The 18595-nt window shown below is 48.2% G+C and overlaps 1 protein-coding gene and 1 long non-coding RNA gene across 2 annotated transcripts in view; one reads left to right on the top strand and one right to left on the bottom strand.

Moving 5' to 3' along the window:
• Positions 1 to 2540, bottom strand: part of DYRK1A (dual specificity tyrosine phosphorylation regulated kinase 1A) — an 82021-nt gene extending 79481 nt beyond the window's left edge. Inside the window, exon 1 of the mRNA XM_036382741.2 lies at positions 2139 to 2540. The gene's annotated coding sequence lies outside the window, so the exon portion shown is untranslated. The remainder of the gene's footprint in view (positions 1 to 2138) is intronic.
• A 5366-nt stretch (positions 2541 to 7906) lies between these two features.
• On the top strand, positions 7907 to 13528 carry LOC118686509 (uncharacterized). The gene is made up of 3 exons (XR_004980178.2): positions 7907 to 10442; positions 12172 to 12369; positions 13202 to 13528. It is a non-coding gene; the product is annotated as an uncharacterized LOC118686509 (long non-coding RNA).
• The last annotated feature ends 5067 nt before the right edge of the window (positions 13529 to 18595 follow it).

Here is an 18595-nt window from a genome sequence, read left to right as displayed (position 1 = left end):
TCCCCCGGACAGCAGCGGTGCTCTGCTGCTTTGTTTTAACTGTCAGGCACTTTGCAAAGTCTCCGATGGCCATCAGGTGTTCATGGCCACCCTGCAGCACCCCCAGACTGGATCAATCAGACTGGAGTCCCGGCTGTTTCACACGAGGGAGGGAACGCTGCCCATAAATCGGCACCGAACGGGAGAGCTCTTGGCTGCTCGCAGGTAAAATTATCCTCGTCACTGTCCAGCTGGGGGAGGGGATGCCAATGACAAGTCCTAAATCCACCCAAGTACCGATGCAGGAACTGTAACACTCGCTGCTCCTGTAACCGAGCCTACCTGTACGCCTGGAAACAATATCAAACTCTTGACCTATTGCCCTCCTGGCTTAAGAAAACCCCGCTGGCTCTTCAATTTTGAACAAGATATACTTGCTTCACCCAAGGAATATTCCAAAGCCATGAATTAAACTCAATAAGCTTCATAAACTTGGATGGAATTTTTAATTCACAGCAGAAAATGTAAATTTAACACTTCACACACATATTCTACTTCAGACTGCAAATAAAAAGTCTAGTTCTAAATAATTCATGTAAGCCAAAAACATGAAGCGTAGCCTACAAAAGTATCTATATATACACACACCAAATATATATAGATAATAGTTAACAAATACTAGCTCAGAGTTATTTTCAGTGTTATTATTCTAATTCTATAAAGTATAATTAATTTTCCAAAAATATCCAACCTACAGAGGTTGGGAGAAGGGCGGCGTGGAGAAAGAGAGAAACAAGTTTACCAAAACTTTTTAGGGCTACAGACTATTCCAAGGAGGGAGGTTAAATTCTGCTTGGTTACAGGCAGAGAATTAAACGCTACCAGAAACTAAATATTCCTAATTTATCACCAGATATCATCTAAGTGTTCTTCAACTTGACACACCTTTCTTGAGGAAAAGGTAAGGAAAACACCAAGAAGATAATAAAAAAAAGTTGTTAACTTGTTCAAACCCAGGCCCCCATGAAACTCCATCCACCTCAGTGTGACTGCAAGGACCTCCTGGCAAAAGTTACCAGCACACTCTCATTCGGGTTCAACCAGGATGGCTGTCAAAAACACGCCTGTCGATTTATTTTGGAGTCAGTTACTCCGTCTTCGTTGATTTTAAACAACAATAAATGTTCATTTCCCCCGATGGCTGTGGAGTAATAGGAGAACTAAGTAACAGCAGCAATCTAGAGACATGATCAAAGAAGCCCTTTGGACGGGCTAAACCCAAAACTTCAAAGCCGACTGAGATTCACAAATTTCTAAATTTCGAATTGCAGGACTTTAAAATGCGTTGAGTGATCCCGCGGCGGCGGGAGGGAACTGTGGCCACTCCAGAGGAGCACCCAGTGCATCCGAGCAGAGCCCCAGTTCCTCCAGAACACAAAGCTGAATCCCTGAAAGGCCGCGGCCGGCTACTCAAACATGGAACCAGGGAATCATTCACGATGGAAAAGACCTCCGAGATCATCGAGCCCAACCTACGGCCACCTTGTCAACCAGACCAGGGCAGCGAGAGCCACGTCCAGCCCTTCCCTAAAGACGTCCGGGGCCGGTGCCTCCAGCAGCTCCCCGGGGAGTGCCCGTGTGTCCCTGCCTGTCCCTGTGCCCGTGTGTCCCTGCGTGTCCCTGTGTCTATTCCCAACGCTGCTCCCTCCTCCTCCCCACCCCCACCGAAGGGATGACAGGCACCTCGCTCAGGTAACTCCTTCCCCATCTCCGCTGCACCTTCCCCACCCGCCCCACCGGCCCCTCACAGGTACCGGGGCATCCCAATCCTCCCCTACAACAGGTGATGCTCCAAGTCCTGCCGCCCTCCTCGCCGCCAGCCCGGCCCGAGCCCTCGCACCCGCCCACCGCAGGGCGTTGCGCATAACACCGAGAGGCTCCGGGCGAGCTCCCTTCCTCCATCGCCGCTCCCAAGGCCCGGGAAGGCACAGCCGCGCTCCAAGGGGAAAAAGGCCGCGGGCTGCGGAGGGGCGGGCAGGGATGGATCCCGGCCCTGCCGCCGCTCCCGCTCTAAGATGGCAGCGAAGCGCTGCGGCCCCTCCGCCGCGGGCCCGGGCGAGGCGGCCCCGGCTCGTCCCGCGGTGCGGCGTCTCACTCACCCGTGCGGCGGCTTCTCCTGGGGCGAGGCCTCTCCCTCCGCGGGGCGAGCGCCGGGCGCGTCCTCCCGCTCTTCCCCGGGGGCCTCGGCGGCGGCGGCGCCTCCTCCTCCCTCGGGCCGCGGCTCTGCCCGCGGTTGGAAGGGGAGCCCGGGCGGCCCGGCGGGTCCCCGGCCGGGCTCTGGCTGTTCGCTGCCCTCACAAAATGGCGCGCGGTCCAAACCTGCGCAGCGCCCGGCGGCGGCTCGGCCTCGCCTCGGCTCGGCTGCGATCGGCGGCCTGAGCCCCGGCCGGGAGCGCGGGGACAGCGGCGGGGGGAGCGGGAGGAGCGGGAGGAGGAGGAGGAGAAGGAGGAGGAGGAGGGGATGGGGGGAAGCGCAGCGCCGTACCGAGCCCCCGGGAACTCCTCGCTCCCTCCCTCCCTCCCCCGCCTGCCAGCCGCTACCTCCTCCCCCTCCCTCCCTCCCCGCCCGCTCCTCCTTCCCTCCCTCCCTTCTTCCTCACGAACCGGCTTCGTTTCCCGCACCGCCGCCGCCGCCTCAAGCCCGGCCGCGCATCCCCGGCGGGACCCTCGGAGCGCACTTTTTTTGCGTCCCTTCTTTTCCTTTTCCTTTCGCGGTGGAGGTCGGAAGAAGGAGAAGAAAAAAAAACTTAAAAAAAAAACAACCCCAGGAATTCTGGCGGAAATTGAGCTATTTGCTCTTGTTTTTTTATTATTATTATTTTATTTTATTTTTTTAATATTTTTTTAAATTTAAAAAAAAACCCAACTGACAAAATGGCGGCGGGGGCGAGCCTGTTGCCATAGCAACTGTCAATCACCCGCGGCCGGGCGGGAGACGGCGCTGACGTGGGGAGGCAAGGGCGGGCCGCGCTCGCCATGGCAACGGCTCCTTCCCCCTCCTTCCTCATCCGTGCCCGCCCGCCCTCCGGCGTGTGACGGTGTCGGCGGCGCTGCGGGCCGGGATGGCCCCGGCGGGGCGGGGAAGGGGAGCGGCCGCCATTCCCGGTGACGGGGGGGACCCGGCGGTTGAGGCGGTGCCGGCCCCGGCCCGCAGGGGGCGCCGGGAGCGCGAGGCCGAGCCCGCCGGGGCTTCCCGCCCGCCGCCGCCTGTGGGGAGGGACAGGGCCGGGCACGGCCCCCTCGGAACCCGAGACGTGCCCGAAAAACCGTTCAAAAAACGCACTGCAAGGGGCCCGGAGTGCCTCAACCTGCTGAGGGAAAAACCGTTCAAAAAAACGCACTGCAAGGGGCCCGGAGTGCCTCAACCTGCTGAGGGAAAAACCGTTCAAAAAACGCACTGCAAGGGGCCCGGAGTGCCTCAACCTGCTGAGGGAAAAACCGTTCAAAAAACGCACTGCAAGGGGCCCGGAGTGCCTCAACCTGCTGAGGGAAAAACCGTTCAAAAACGCACTGCGAGGAGCCCGGAGTGCCTCAACCTGCTGAGGGAAAAACCGTTTAAAAAACGCACTGCGAGGGGCCCGGAGTGCCTCAACCTGCTGAGGGAAGGCTCCTCTCCCCTCCCCTCGGCATTGCGTCCGCGGGTCTTTCTCGACCCGCTTAAAAATATCACCCCCAAAAAACGAGTTGGAAAATGTGCTGAAAGTCGTCCGGTGTGGGAGCCCCGATGTGTTGGGGGAGTCACAGGATTCTAGAGGGTTTCTGTCCCCTCAGAATTGCATCCAGGGGTGTTTCTTGGCCCCTCAGAAAATCTGTGTTCCCCAAGAGCAAGTTAAAAAACGCACTGAAAGTCACCCGGTGTGGGAGCCTTGAGCTGCTGAGGGAAGGCTCCTTTCCCCTTGGAATTGCATCCAGGGCTTTTCTAATTCTCATCAGGAAAAAATACATTCCCCTAGAAGCAAGTTAGGTGTGGGAGCCTCAAGCTGCTGAGGCAAAGCTCCTTTCCCCTCAGAATTGCATCCAGGGGTCTTTCTCACCCCCCCCCCCTCTGAAAATCAATATATTCTCCCAAAATGATTTTAAAAATGCACTGAAAGTAGCTTGGTGTGAGAGCTTTGAGGTGCTGAGGGAATCAGAGAATAAAAGGCTCTTTTCCCCTCAGAATTGCATCCAGGGGTGTTTCTTGGCCCCTCAGAAAATCTGTGTTCCCCAAGAACAAGTTGAAAAATGCACTGAAAGTCACCCGGTGTGGAAGCCTTGAGCTGCTGAGGGAAGGCTCCTTTCCCTTTGGAATTCAGTCCAGGGCTTCTCTAATTCTCATCAGAAAAAAAAAAAAAAAAAATTTATATATATTTATATATATATATATATATATATTCCCCCAGAAGTGAGTTAGGTGTGGGAGCCTCAAGCTGCTGAGGCAAAGCTCCTTTCCCCTCAGAATTGCATCCAGGGGTCTTTCTTACCCCCCTATGGAAATCAGTATATTTCCCTAAAATGAGTTAAAAAATGCACTGAAAGTAGCTTGGTGTGGGAGCCTTGAGGTGCTGAGGGAATCACAGAATAAAAGGCTCTTTTCCCCTTGGAATTGCATCCAGGGGTCATCCTCATCCCCCTCAAAAATCAATACATTTCCCAAAAATTGAGTTAAAATATGCACTCTAAGTAGCCCAGTGTGGGAGCTTCGAGCTGCTGATGGAAGGCTCCTTTCCCCTTGGAATTGCCAGATCGGTGCTTCCAGCCTAAATCTGTGACAGGGGGTTTTTAATGTATTTTTTTTTATTATTTTTAATTTCTGGAATGCCCACAAAGATCAAAAAGTAGAGTCTGGCCTTTATCTAATACTTTAATTCTGACGTGTTATACTTTAATCTAGTCATTTCAGTTCCCAGCCAGCCTCCTTGGAGAAATTAGGACATGTTACTTGTTCCATTTGCTTTTTCTTCCTGTTTTAATATTTTTTTTTTATCTTGGCTTAAAAGGTGGAAATAAGCAGCCAAGGATTGGCAGACGGATGCAGCCACAGCCAAAACCCCCCAAATAATTGAAGTGTTGAGAATTTTACTTAAATTGTGTGATCACAGAATCCCAGAGTGGCTTGGGGTGGGAAGGACCTTAAAGTCCACCCAGTGCCACCCCTGCCATGGCAGGGACACCTCCCACTGTCCCAGTGTCCAGCCTGGCCTTGGGCACTGCCAGGGATCCAGGGGCAGCCCCAGCTGCTCTGGGAATTCTATTCCAGGGCCTCCCCATCCTCACAAGGAGGAAATTTTTGCTAATATCTGATCTAAAGCTGTAATTTTTCAGTGTGAAGCCATTCCCTGGGTGCTGTCCCTGCATCCCCTGGAAATTGTCTCTCTCCAGCTTTCCTGGGGCTCCTCCAGGCCCTGCAAGGCCACCCTGAGCTCAGCCCAAAGCTTCTCCTGTGCAGGTGAACAATCCCAGCTGTGCCAGCCTTTCCTCCCAGCACAGGAATATCCTAAAATTCACCCAGTGCCACTCCTGCCATGGCAGGGACACCTCCCAGGCTGCTCCAGCCCCAGTGTCCAGCCTGGCCTTGGGCACTGCCAGGGATCCAGGGGCAGCCCCAGCTGCTCTGGGCACCCTCCCAGGGAAGGATTTCTCCTCGATATTCCATCTAAACCTCTCTTTTTCAGCTTAAGGCCATTCATTCCCGTTTGTCTCCCAAATCCCTGTGAAAAGTCCCTCTCCAGGGATGGGGTGCACAGGGGAATCGTGGGACCACCCCAGGAGTGGCAGTGAGGTGTTTGGTGGGTTGGAATTCTCTATGGAACTGCACCTTCCAGCCGTGGGAGGTGCTTGGGAGCATTGTGATTTAAGTGCTCCTTTCTCATTCCCCTCAGCCCCAGAAAGATTTGAGGTCACTTGGAGCTGCTTTTGACGCTTCTCTCAGTGACTCTGAGCGTGGCCAGAATGTGGCTCTTGTCCTGGGGTGTGGAAAGGAACACCTGAGGGAGCTGGGAAGGGGCTGAGCCTGGAGAAAAGGAGGCTCAGGGGGGACCTCACTGCTCTGCACAACTCCTGACAGGAGGGGACAGCCGGGGGGGTCAGGCTCTGCTGCCGTGTCCCAAGGGAAAGGAGGAGAGGAAATGGCCTCAAATGGCACCAGGGCAGGCTCAGGTTGGAGACTGGGACAGAAAATTTCCCTGGCAGAGTGGTCAGGCCTTGGGCTGAGCTGCCCAGGGAGGTTTGGAGTCACTGAATTGTCCCAGAGCAGTCTGGATGTGGCCTTGGGGACAGGGATTGGGGTGATGCCGGTGGCTGCTGGGTGATCCTGGAGGGCTCTCCCCACATGGACAATTCCAAGATCTCCAAGGCCAACCTCTGCCCAGTCCCTCAGTCAGGAAGAACAGCTCCACTCTCAGAGGGGGCATTCCCTGAGGATTTTTTCCCCTCTAAAATCTCTTTCTGGCCTGTGTGATGGCAATGACAGAACAGTTTCTCTGCTGCTCAGTGTAGGTAACTACAAAGCTCACAGAAATTTGTTACACTGTTCACTGCATTACTGTAACTTCCTGGGGTTTGGGGTTTTTGTTAGGTTTTGAGGGTTTATTTTGCTAACACTTAAAAATATTACAGAGTTTTCAAGAGTTTGTGCATTTGCTCAGTCATCCTCTACTTTTATTTTGCTGGCTATGCCCAAGCTCTGGCACCTTGGGCAGAGATAAAATGTCCTTTAAAAGGTGATGGCATCTTTTTAAAATGTTATTTTCCAGCACAAACAACTAGATTTTTTTGGTTTGTTAATTTTATTTGGATAATGAATAACCTGCATGGTACAAAAGTGTTCTCTTCAATATCCATTTTATTAAAAAGCAAGGGGAGGTTCAGGTTGGACATCAGGAGGAAAAAGTCAGGAGGAAAGGGTTGTCAGGAACTGAACTTGTGTTCTGTGCTGGAGGTTTAGGGCTCAGTTTAGGGATCCTCCAGGCTGGGATTCCACCAGAATCCTGCCTCACCTGGAAACTTTGCACAGAGTTGTGACCTGGATGAAGGGAATCCAAGTTCTTGCTTAGCAAAAATTATCAAATCTTACTCCTTGTTTATTTTCTTTAGGAAGGGAGGGACTGCCAAGAAGGAAAGACTCGAGAGTTCTTTTTTTAAACTCCCCACCTGAAGGAGGTTTGCAGTGCTTGAAAACAGGAGGTTGTGTACATTCTACATGAATTAGTGGACAGGCTTGTAAGAAATACTTGGGTTTCTCTTCCTAAGAGACCAACCCTCAGAAAGCAGAATATTGAGGACCAAAAAAAACCAAACCAATAATAAGCAGAAAAACTGAGAAAAAAATAAGAAAAAAAAACACATTAAAAATGAGGAGGAAAGAGAGTGGAGAAATGAGTTCTAAGAGAGAAGATAATGTACAGCATCCTAGAGAAATGGAAGAGATGTAAAAGAAACAACACAACAGCTGAAGAGTTGGGATTGCTCAGCCTGGAGAAGAGGAGGTTGTGTGGAGACCTCCCAGCACCTTCCAGTGTCTGAAGGGGCTACAGAGGAGTTGGGGAGGGAGAACTCATCAGGAACTGCAGTGACAGGACAAGGGGCAGTGACTTCAAACTGAAACAAGGAAATTTAGGTTTGGGATATGAAGAAGTTGTTTCCTGGGAGGGTGGGCAGGGCCTGGCACAGGGTGCCCAGAGCAGCTGGGGCTGCCCCTGGATCCCTGGCAGTGCCCAAGGCCAGGTTGGACACTGGGGCTGGAGCAGCCTGGGACAGTGGGAGGTGTCCCTGCCATGGCAGGGGTGGCACTGGATGGTTTTTGATGTCCCTTCTGACCCAAACTATGATTCTATGGCAGTGGAGTGTGATTATGGGTAATATATCCCATTTTTTCCCTTTCCAGCCTTCCTGCATGGAGCAGAGGGGCCCATCTGCCTCTCACTGTGGGCTCTGCAAGGCTTCATTCCCTGATCCCACCTGCCCTTGTAGCCCTGCAGCTTTCCTCCTGGAGCATTTCCAGCTCTGCCTGAACTCCAGGCTCCCTTCACAGCAGCCATGGGCACCCTGACTTTTCCAGAGCTCAACATTTGGACTTTGGGTACAGGTTTTGATGCAGATGCTGTGATGGACCACCAGCAATTCCAATAATCCCACTGCAAGAGGGGCCTTCTTAGGTCACCCGGCCCAAGCTGGAAGATCTTCAGGAAGAATTCCGTCAAAATACAGAAAGAAAGATTCTGCAGTTGTGTTTCTCCACCAAAGCCACCCCACAGCTCAGTTCCTTTGGTGCTGGGCCCCTGTGTGGTGGTGGTTCCCAGGGGTCCCAGATGAGGGAAGAGATGAGAATCTTGACTCCATGTTTCAGAAGGGTGATTTATTGTGATTTATATTAAAAGAAAATGATATACTAAAACTATACTAAAAGAATAGAAGAAAGGATTTCATCAGAAGGCTAGAAAGGAATAGAAAGGAATGCAATGATAATAAAATCTTGTGACTGACCAGAGAGTCCGAGCCAGCTGTGATTGGCCATTAATTAGAAACAACCACATGAGGCCAATCCCAGATGCACCCTGTTGCATTCCACAGCAGCAGATAACCATTGGTTACATTTCATTCCTGAGGCCTCTCAGCTTCTCAGGAGGAAAATCCTGGCAAAAGGATTTTTCATAAAATGTGTCCATGACACCCCTGTCACTATCAGACACAAAATAAAACAATGGAACTTCTGAGGTAAAAAGAAGAAGTTTAATTTCTGACTTGAACATTTATAGACTTTCAAAAGTGACAGTGGATTGGAGAACAACAGTGCCACCTCTCCAATGGTCAAACCAACAGCCCATCAAATTTCTCCTCCTCCAGAAAAGAATGTAGAACAATAATTATTTACATAAAACTGGGTGAGAAAGTTCATTACAAGAATATAAATAATTATTTGCATAAAACTGGGTGAGAAAGTTCCTTACAAGAACATAAACATCAGAAGGCTTAGAAGAACTCAGAAGAACAGAGGGTGCCAGGCCCCAACCCCAAGTGAAGTCCCAGCAGAAGTTCTCCTCCATGGGTTACATCATCAGCACTTCCCAGAGCACCGTGGCAGCTCCCAGCCAGCCTCAGTTCCACATGAAGCCATCATCTGGAGGGAGCAGCTTGTGTTTCGCCTGTCAAAAAGGTGCTGCTAAGGAACTGATGTGGTCCAGCTCTTTTTAGGCCAGAGGGGTTGCCATGGTAACCCGTTGGGATGGAGATAGATCAGCTTTTGAGTCATCATCAGAGCCGGCTTCGATAGTACCGGCTTTGGATTGGCAGCCAGAGCTGCACACTGTGTAGGCTGGCACGCCTCTGGACCAGAAGGTCCTGGAATTGCTGCTGGATGAGCCTTGTTCCAAAAAAAAATAAAAAAAGTGCATTTCCTTGAGTTCTCTCTGATAATCCCTGGAATTGTTCTTGGTGTTCACACTCACGGTGAAGATGATGCTCCTGAGCATGAAAAGTTTCTCTTCTGGTTTAAAACATCAGGCAGGAATTTCTGGACATCAGGAGGATTTTTGGTTTTTTTCATGGAAATGGTTGTTAAGTATTGGAAGAGGCTGCCCAGGGAGGTTGGGAGTGCCCATCCCTGGAGGTGTCCAAGGAACACCTGGAGGTGGCACTGAGTGCTCTGGGCATGGGGCACAGCTGGGACCTGAGGATCTTGGAGATCTTGTCCAACCTCAGTGATTCTGTGAAAATCCTTCCCAAAACCATGGAGTTTCTGGGGAAGAAGTCTCCAGGGAAAAGGCTCTGTTAGTTATCCTAGGGAAGTGCATATTGGAAGCTGAATCCCAGAAGTCCTCCTAAGAGTGCTTTCCATGATAAATACATTTGTGGGAGGGCAGAACAGTTCCTGTTAAAATCAGGGCATTCTGAAGAATTGTGATTCTTCAAAACTTTTGTAAATCAGGTGCTACAATGTCAAGTATGTCTCTACACCCTCAATTTCCAACTTTTAGAGGAATCTGGTTTCCCTGCATTAGAAAACAGGGAAAACAAACAAACAAAAAAGGTTCATTTAATCATAACGTTCCCCTCCTATCCAAAAGGACCAGTACAATCCATGGCTCTTTAAAAATCTTGGGTTCTGCTGCCTGTAACATCATTGGATCTACACCTGTTCAATGCCCAGCTTTTGCTTCTCTGTCAGAATTCCTGGAAGAGTCAAAAACTGTCCTCAGTTCCATTAAAATCCCATTCCTCTTTCATTGGCCCCTTCCCTCTTCCATACCAATTCCCTGCTCTCTGGTGCAGCAGGATTGGTGTCTTTGCTGGCCAAAATGTAAACTTGCTTCTTGCTGCCAGGAGAAAGCTCCTTGTGCAGCTTCCACAGGGATTTTGTTCTTGAAATTCCAGACCATGATATTTCTGGTATCCTGACACAAATCCACTCAAGAAAGTTCTTAGAGGTAAGTTCTGCTTGGTGTCCACTTGATCAGTCTCCTGCTAGCAAAGAAAAAGAAATTGTGATGAATTTTAAATTGTTTTTTTCTAAAATTGTCACTTAGGAAACTTCATTAGGCTTAAGAAGTCATTCTTCAGTAGAAGCAGGAATGCTTTGTTGTCTGTTCCTTTTTCCCTCCCAGATCTTCCATCCCATCCCAGTTCAGAAGAAAGATGGAGAGAGGCTTTTTACAAGAGCATGGAGTGATGGGACAAGGAGAAATGGCCTTAAGCTGGAAAAGAGTAAATTTAAATCAGAGATTACCATGAAATTCTTTGCTCTGAGGGTGGTGAGGCCCTGGCACAGGGTACCCAGAGAAGTCCAGGGCTCAGTCACTGCACAGCCAAGTTCTTCCTGATGGTCAGGTGAAACTCCCACAACAGTTCAGCTTTCCCCAAAGTGAGAGAAGGTTCAGTGATTAGCCAGGATCAATCCTCACCCAGCCACCAGCTCCCAGAACTTCTCTGAATCTCTTTATTCACCACCTCTGCCCAAGGTGGCTGAGCCCTGTGAGGAATAAAAAACCATTGCAAGAGCTGAGGCTCCAATCAAAGGCTGATCCACTCAGGATTATGGACCAGAACAAAGAGTTTGTATTTTCTGCAGAGGAGCTGTGTGTACCTCCCCTCCCTGTGAGGTGCATTCCAGTTCCTGGGTGTCCCCACTGCCAGGCCCTGGAGCTGCTCTGTGGCATCACTAATTAGGCTAATTGCTCTGGGGGCCAGCACTCCTCTTTTATAGGGCACCATTTTTGGGGCCTGCATTTCCCCTCTGGGAGCTATTCCAGGGAGCTGCAAGGCAAGGTCAGCGCTGACCTTCTGCTGAGATCCCTGCTGGAATTCCACAGGGACCTGCCAGGATGGAGCTCCCAAAATAACTCTGGGCAGGGCTGTGCTCCCAGGGCAGGGACATCCCTGCAGCACTCCCAGGGCAGCTCCCCCAGGCTGCTGGAACTCTGGAGAGGGCACAACACCATGGAGGGGGAAGCGCTGGGCACCAACCTGAACCTGCTGGCACACAAACCACCTGGGGCTGGAGCCACGGGGAAATCAGACCCCAGTTCCCTCTGAGTGTAAAGGGCTGGAGGAATCCAGAAAACCTTACAGTTCTCCATCCTTTTAAAGAAGCTCCAGTTCTCTCTATTCCCACTGTCACTGTCAGGGACCCTCAGCTGCAGAAGTGCCAGGGTGACTTCAAAACCAGCCATGGAGAAGTCCGGCTGTCAGGTCTCAGGACGTCAGGAAACTTTGCAAAGGGTCCAGCACCCAAAAACAAATGTGGGGTGGAATCACAGAATCTGGTTTGGGTTGGAAAGGACCATAAAGGAGTGACAGGACAAGGGGGATGGCTTCAAACTGACAGAAGGTGGGATTGGGTGGGATATCAGGAACAATTCCTGAAGGTGGGCAGGCCCTGGCACAGGGTGCCCAAAGCAGCTGGGTGTGCCCAAGGCCAGGTTGGACATTGGGTTTGGAGCAGCCTGGGACAGTGGAAGGTGTCCCATGGCAGGGGTGGGATGAGATGAGTTTAACATCCCAAGCCAAACCATTCTGGGATCTATGATTCCCTGATATAAGGAACATTAAAAAATGGGTTTAAACTGGGGACAATTGGCAGGCACTGGTAGCACAATGGAAGATGAGGTGTGCTGCTTGTTTAAGTGATATTTCATAAACACTCATTTGTTTCCCAAGAAATCTGTCAGGTTTGAAATTGTGCAGTGGCCTTGCTGAAGTTGGCAAATCTGTGGAGCTGGGAAAGATTTCACTGAGCAGCAGCTGCACAGGAAACTCTCTGAGGCAGGGGTTGCACCAAACCACTTCTCTGCTCTGTGTAACAGCACTGCCCATCAATTCTTTCCTTTCTGGAGAAGAAAATTACCATTACTCCAGGTATTTGATATTTTTGTGTGCAGGGCCCATCAGGTTGATGAATAAATTGAATTAGATGATGGGTTTAGATCTCTTTCCACTCAAATATCCTCTCCTGAATGCTCACATCCGCAGGACACACAACACTCATGCTCCCAGAAACCAAAAGTTTCTCTCTTGGTTTATAAAACCCAGTTTTGAAAAACAAAAGCTTAAAAATCCCCTCAATCTGTTGTTTTTCCCTCTTCCAGCCTATGTGTAACAGCAAATCTTTTCACAATAAATCTCAACTGAATTTTGATATATTGACAGAGCAGTTTTTGAAAGGGATTACCTCAAAGAGGTGAAACTGGACTGCTGAACCCAAATTTCAAGCAGAACATAAAGATTTCCAGTTTAAAATTAAAACAAAGCTAAATGAAAAGCATTGAGAAAATTCCAAGTAGCCAAACACACTGTAGAAGTGTAAATATTTTAAAAAATCAATGTAACATAACCTACTCTGGATATTTATTTTATTTATTCTGTTAAAATTAACTAGTCCACTCTAGGTGTATGAGTAATGTAAATCTCAACTTTAACACAGAAAAGTCTAAATTAATGCATTTTGAAGAATTCCATTAATGAAATACTAATTAATGCCATTTATATACATAAAAACCAATGCTCAAAAATACACAGGAACTTTGTATCTGGGATGGACAGAGCACACATGAAGCATCAGGAAGAGAACACTTCCTGACCTTCTTTTGGGGATTTGAGGTACTTTGGGAGGTTTTGTGTGTGTCCAGAACACTCAGGCTGAGACAAACATTCAACTGATCCTTGCTTGTTTGTTTTCCATTCTTTGCAGGTTTGCCAAGCTTTAACTGCTTGGAAGAAGTTTCCTGTCCTGGGTGTTGCTTCAGGCTGATTTTTTATTCTTTAAACGTCCCCTAGCTTTTTTTTTTCTTCTGTTTTAAGTGGAAGGAACAAGGAGAATTTGGGTTTGTTTTTTTTTTTTTGGAAGGGTAATATTTTGGTCAGGGAAATTTATAAGCAACTTCAAGTTTCAAAGGCTGAAAACAGCAGCTAAAAAATATTTCTTGCTTAAATTGTCACAAGAAAGAACTTTTTGTTGTCTTTTTTATGTTGCTTTTCAAGGCAGTGAAATTGATATGTAATAAATTATAGTAAATACGCCAAGTCTGTGGTGTTAATTTTTACCCCAATTCCAGATTCTGAGCATCACCTTCTTAGCCAAAGGTACAACAACACAAGGTTTTTCCATGCAACATGGATCTCTTCCATGGGGGGGAAATTCCTTACTGGGAAACTTTTCCAAGGATTTGCTGTTCCTTTTCCCAAGTGTCCTAAACCCCAAAGCCAGGGCTCTCTGCAGCAGCCTCACCTGTCCTTGAAGGCCATGGCTGAGGCTGGGAGGCAATGCTGGATGAGGAGTTTGCTCCAAAATTCTGTTTTTCAGAATTGGCATGCTGAGATCCCAGAATCCCAGAAACACAAAAATCCCAGAACTGGTTTGGGTTGGAAGGGACCTCAAAGCCCACCCAGTGCCACCCCTGCCATGGCAGGGACACCTCCCACCGTCCCAGGCTGACCAGGGCAGGTCTGCTGAACCTGAGGGGACATCAGCCCTTGGCAGGGAGGCAAAACAGAGTTAAAGGTTTAGAATCAATGATGTTACAGCAAGAAAGTTTTAAAAATTATCAAAAACTCAGTGCTTGAACTTCCCCTTTGCACTCAAGTCTTGCAAGGCTTTTCTGTATGTCCATGTCATACCAACTGCAGCAGCCACAAACAATGGGATGATCTGCAGAGTGATGGAATCATGGAATGGGTTGGGTTGGAAGGGATCTGAAAGATCATCCCAGCCCTGCCATGGCAGGGACACCTCGCACTGTCCCAGGCTGCTCCATGTCCCCAGTGTCCAGCCTGGCCTTGGGCACTGCCAGGGATCCAGGGATGGAATTCCATGCCAGCCCTGCCCACCCTGCCAGGGAACAATTCCTCATTGCCAAGATCCCACCCAGCCCTGCCCTCTGGCACTGGCAGCCATTCCCTGGGTGCTGTCCCTGCATCCCCTGGAAATTGTCTCTCTCCAGATTTTTTGTCAGGTCCTTCAGGTCCTGGAATCCTTTTTAAGATGTCTGGGAGAGAACTGCACACACTGCTCCATGCACAGAGAGCTATGGATTTATACCAGGGCAGGTGTGCTGCAGTGTTCTCTGGTTTGTTCTTTATTTTGTGCCCTTAATAACTCCAAATATTTGATTTGTTTCTCTCACTAAAAGGGAACATTGTGCTGATATTTTCATGGCAATATTAATCAGAACCCAAATATCTCAGTTGCGAGTGTAAAACCAACTAAGAGCCCATCCTTATGTACACAGAATTTCCCTGCTCAGTACTGTGCACTACTTTACTACATCAGATTTTTCTCTGCCATTTTATTATCCAGTCCTTCACTCTTGTAAGGTTTTTATTCAGTTCTCCAGCCAAGCCCTTTAACTGCACCTCACTTTGTCCTCTGCCTTTCCTTTACCTGAACACCTCAATCCCTTCAGCAGCCTGTGGTGTGTCCCTGCCCGGCCCCTCTCTCCAGATCATGAGGGATGCATGAAGCAGCACCAGGCACAGCACAGCTCCCTGCAGGCTCCTCCTGTGACCTCCCCTTCTCTGAAAAGTGACCTTTCAGTGCTGTTTTATTTCTTTCCTCTCATCCTGCCAGTTTTTGATCCATTCTTCTCTTGCTTCTTTTGCATAAAGGCTTCTTTATTATTATTTTCCACGTGGTGCTTTGTCTGGGAAGTTCATTGTCCCAGGAAATCCTGGGAGCACTTAACCATGGATCTTCCTGTTTGCCTGCTCCACCTGGTCCGTGGGGAACACAGGGAGGCAGTTCTTCAGCTCTTGGACAAGAGGGATTTGGGAGAACATGGATTTGGGACAACACAGATTTCACATTGAGAGCTCTGTGCAATTCCGCTCCTGCAGGAGAGCCCTGGAGGGGCTGGAGCGTGTCCAGGGCAGGGAACGGAGCTGGGCAGGGGCTGGAGAATCCCTGAGGGAGCTGGGAAGGGGCTGCAGAATCCCTGAGGGAGCTGGGCAGGGGCTGCAGAATCCCTGAGGGAGCTGGGCAGGGGCTGGAGAATCCCTGAGGGAGCTGGACAGGGGCTGCAGAATCCCTGAGGGAGCTGGGCAGGGGCTGCAGAATCCCTGAGGGAGCTGGGCAGGGGCTGGAGAATCCCTGAGGGAGCTGGACAGGGGCTGCAGAATCCCTGAGGGAGCTGGGCAGGGGCTGCAGAATCCCTGAGGGAGCTGGGCAGGGGCTGGGGCTGGAGCAAAGGAGGCTCAGGGGCCCTTGTGGCTCTGCACAAGTCCCTGCCAGGAGGGCACACCCGGGGGGGTCGGGCTCTGCTCCCAGGGAACAGGGACAGGAGCAGAGGGAACGGCCTCAGGCTGGGCCAGGGCAGGCTCAGCTTGGACAGCAGCAGCAATTTGCCCATGGAAAGGGAGCTCAGGCCTTGGCAGGGGCTGCCCAGGGAGCTTTGCAGTGCCCAGCCCTGCAGGTGTCCCTGCAGGTGGCACTGAGTGCTCTGGGCTGGGGACAAGGTGCCCACGGGGCACAGCTGGCACTGCATGGGCTGGCAGGGCTGTGCCAGCCGAAATGATTCTACAATTAGGACTAAATTCAAAGAGATCTTATAGCTCATCCAGTCCCACCCCTGTGGGAACTCAGCACATCATTCCCGATGTCCAGAGATGCCAGGAGAACCCTTGGGGGTCTCGGAAATCCTGGAATGTTGCCAAGAGTGCTTGGTGGCTTGATTTTGATCCATCCACAGAAGTGACAGCAGTTTGAGGACATGAGAATCACTTTGGAGTGAAGGGTGTAAAAGGGACACATTTAGAGGGTGAAATATAAACTTTAAGGTTTTTGGTACAGGGGGGTTATGGAGACAAGATGGAGGGATCAGGGTGTGTCTCGTCCTTCTTCTTTCTTCTTCTTGTCCTCCATCTTCTGTGGTGATGTTGGCACTTGGGGATTGGTTTATGGTGAAAGTGTACTTGCCAACATGGGTGAAAAGTATTGGAAAATAAAAGTAAATATGTACGTAGATTTTAGTATAAAAAGACATGACCGCCCCGTGGGTGGTCAGAGTGCCCTTGGCTGCCTTGCAGATCAGACCTCTGTTGGGCAGACAGAAAATTTTGTAGATAAGAAACAATAAACAATCTGAAGATCAAAGGCTGAAGAGTCCAGACTCGTCCTTTGAAAGGCGTGCCACCCAAGAACCACCCTACCCGTGTCGGGGCAGAGACAGACAGCCGGACCCGACACACGTCCAAGGCCATGGACACCTTCCACTATCCCAGGCTGCTCCAAGCCCCAGCCTGGCCTTGGGCACTGCCAGCCACAGCTGTGCCAGCCCCAGGGATTTGGGGTTCTGTGGAACTCTGGCACTGTGAACTCAGAGGCAAGAACAGGAATTTTGATTTCTCTGTGATTTTGCTTTCTCTGTGTGTTCCTTTAACACCTTGATGCTCTTTGGGCCCTGCCCACTCTGCTCCTGATCCTGACAGAAAGGATTTGGCTTTGGGAGCCACCCCAAGCTCAGCTCAGAATTCACAGAGCCATGGAGTGGTTTGGGTTGGGAGGGACCTTAAAGCCCATCCAGTGCCACCCCTGCCTTGGCAGGGACCCCTCCCACTGTCCCAGGCTGCTCCAAACCCTGTCCAGCCTTCTAGGAAAGTTAAAAATAATTTCCATACTGTCCCTTACTCCAATATAAAATACTGAAAACATATCATTAAAAACATTAAATCAACAGTTTTGCTTGGTGTGCCCTATCTATAATGGAAAAATCTCTTTAAAGGGCTGAGTTACACAGTTTTCCTCCTATTTGACAAGAAAAAGCCTAAAAAAAAAATGTGTTCACTGCCTGAGGAAGCTCCAACCACCTGAGCAGGGAGGGTGGAAATACCCTGCCATTAGCACCCCAGTTACACACTCCTTACAACCAGGAGGAAAAACTGAGCCATGAATTGTAACCTTACACTTGGAGTTTCAAAAGCTATTTATGTCACAAGGAAATGTAAACAGCTGAGGGTGTGCAGATCACTCCCTGGTACAATTTTTTTCCCCTGGTATCAAACCAATATTTAAAAATAAAAATTAAAAAGTTATTTTTCCATTCCAGTCCCCTTTGAGGTCACTACAAAACTTTGCTTCCACATAAATGTTGGGCACCACAATTTTTGTTTAATACACCTGCCAATGTTTTCAATATCTGCATAAATCCCAAATTCTTTTTCAAGGGCTATCAGCACTCAAAGAGTCAGTCAATTTTAATTTTTCATTCAACTTTTCATTATTATTTTAATATTATTTGAAAACACAAACACCTTTTTTTAACACTGTATACTATAATTCATTGCTGCTGGCAGAATATACAAGTTTTAGTTGGAATGTGCACTTATTTTGTATTTATTTGTGGTTTTATTCTCCATACCTGTATCCTGACATGGGTTATTTAAAAAATATATCAATAAATACAAATTATAAATATAATTATATAAATAAAAATATATATTATTTTATATATTAAAAATATAGATATTATTTATATATTTATATATTTATAAATACATATCATATATTTATATTTATATTTATATTTATATTTATATTTATATTATATTATATATGTTATATATTTAAAATATAGATATTATTTTATATATTTATATATTTAAAATATAGATATTATTTTATATATTATATATAAATAAAATATATATTATATAAATATATATATTTATAATATATATATTTTTAATATAAAATATAAAAATAAATATGAATTCCCAAACAATTTCTCCGTATCCATCAGTTCTCACACACAAGCCTGCAAAATTCACTATTTTGTACAGAGTTTATTTTACCACGACATTTTTAAAGATATCAGCTTGCCCATCATCATTCAGAATCTCTCAACATCCAGTAACAACCTTTTACTAGGAAAAATTACCTAATTAATACCTAATTATTTAATTCTTTAATATTTTTTTCTGATTTCTAAGTACTTTTTATTCAGGATATTCAGTCATTATTTTCTTTCCCTGCCAAATATACTTTTTTCTTTAATGTCTAAACCACTTGTTTTGTTTTACCCACTGTTTTTGTCACCCCTGCACGTTTTATAACATTATTTTCCTTATTTGCTAATTCTCCTGAGTGGCAAGT

The sequence above is a fragment of the Molothrus ater genome, chromosome 2 (genome assembly GCF_012460135.2).
Source record: "Molothrus ater isolate BHLD 08-10-18 breed brown headed cowbird chromosome 2, BPBGC_Mater_1.1, whole genome shotgun sequence".
NCBI classification, from domain to species: domain Eukaryota; kingdom Metazoa; phylum Chordata; class Aves; order Passeriformes; family Icteridae; genus Molothrus; species Molothrus ater.
Note: the sequence above shows the minus strand (reverse complement) of the source record. Positions and strands in the feature narration are given on the sequence as shown.